We start from the raw sequence: 1,802 nt of genomic DNA on the forward strand, positions 1-1,802 counted from the left end.
CTCTTAAGAACTCCCAGTTCTGATACTGTGTCACAGTCACAGTACTCTTTGGACCAGGGCCAGACTACTTCAAATATAAAAGGTTTTCCTATTGTGCTATCAAACCTTGAATTGGGTTCCAACTAAACTGGAAAGAGGGAGGCTTCTCAGGAGTGGAGCATGGCATTAGAGGGAGGTACGAAGCTACCAGCCCACATGGGGTTAGTTTGGAAAAAGCTCTGACCCGCAACCAAGCTGATGACCCCAGAGAAGTTGAGGAAAGATGCTACAATGGAGTCTGGTCCTGAACGTTGTTTCTCCAGCTGCTCCCTGAAGAGTCCCAGGCTATCTACCCAAAGGGGAAAGCCAGGTATAGGTCTGTGTTTCTAAGAGACAAAGCCATGTTAATCTTGCTCCCCTTCTTCTGGACAATCAGCTGAACTACATTTCCCAGGCTCCTCTGCAGATGGGTGGGGACATATAGAATATGAGCAGAAGTAATGAAAGGCACTTCTTGACTAGGCCACTAAAAGCCTGCCCTTTAATGTTCAAGGCTATTTCAGTGCCCAGAAGACCCCCAGGATATAGCCAGAAGGATTCAGGTTGCTGGCTGACTATGTGGAATAGAGGCCACCAGCTCCATACACTGGACTTGTGTTAAGCCCTGAGATCTGGGTTTTCCTTACAGTAGTCAACCTGCCTGACTGACGCAAGCAGATGAATCTGAGATAGGTATCTGGGATGGGGGTCACAGGATGATGACAGCCCAGGTGTAGAGTGAGGGAAAAGGGGTCATTGAGGGCATTGCCCATGACTCTGACTGGCAGGGTGAACGTTGGATGTTTGTGACACTGGCAACCTTGGGCAGCCCTGAAGCATTTCTGGGAACTGTCATTCACAGAGGTAAGGGCCACCTGTCTTTGTGGGGAGAAAACACAAAGAATATCTGTCTGTGGCACTCTTACCCTGACCTTACCCAGCCCTACTCCAGAGGCCTGGGATGTCTGGCCTGTGATGTGGACGAAGCAGGGCCGGTGTTGGACCTGAGGGATTCTGGTTTTTTTAAATCCTTTTGCCAACATTTCTTGATATGACAATAACATTAAATGACTATCTTATGAGAAATGGCCTGGTATACTATTGGTCATCAAAACAGTCCTCTCATGCAGGGTTTGGAGCTGATGAGTAGTCACTGTGTGGGGAAGCTCAGTCAGTTAGCTCAATGGAACAGTCAATATCTAGAACTTAACATCCAGGTGAGCAGCAGGTTGCCAGACCATGTTGTTCTTTTCTTCTTGTATTTTGTTTCCTCAATGCACATGATTTAAAAATGAATGAAAAATAAAGTGGCAGGGGCCCAGTGAGATGGCTCAGACAGTGAAGGAGCTTGCCACCAAACCTTATGAACTGGGTTTGTTCCCTACAGTCCGTACTGTGGAAGAAAACCAACTCCTGAAAGTTGTTCTCTGCTCTCCATGCATGCACCACAGCATGCATGTTCACATTCATACACATGCGCAATATGATAAATGTAGAATTTAAAATAGAGCTATTGATCATATATTTCTCCCATTCCAGACACAGAACCAAGCACATTATTATGTGAGTCACATGATCTTGAATCTACAGGGAGAGAAGTGATTATTGGCCAGAACTTTTTCCCAGGTTATCAAATTCTAGAGTCCACCATGGCAATTGTGGAACCAGCTGCCTTGGGCAGAGGCTGCACCAAACTGAGCAGGCCTGTCTCTTCCCCTCTCCTAGAGTGGTCTCTGGGTCCCTCAAAGTCCCTGCTGTCCTTTGCCACCCAGCACAAGATGTAC

The sequence above is a fragment of the Phodopus roborovskii genome, unplaced genomic scaffold, assembly GCF_943737965.1.
Source record: "Phodopus roborovskii unplaced genomic scaffold, PHOROB, whole genome shotgun sequence".
Lineage (NCBI taxonomy): Eukaryota > Metazoa > Chordata > Mammalia > Rodentia > Cricetidae > Phodopus > Phodopus roborovskii.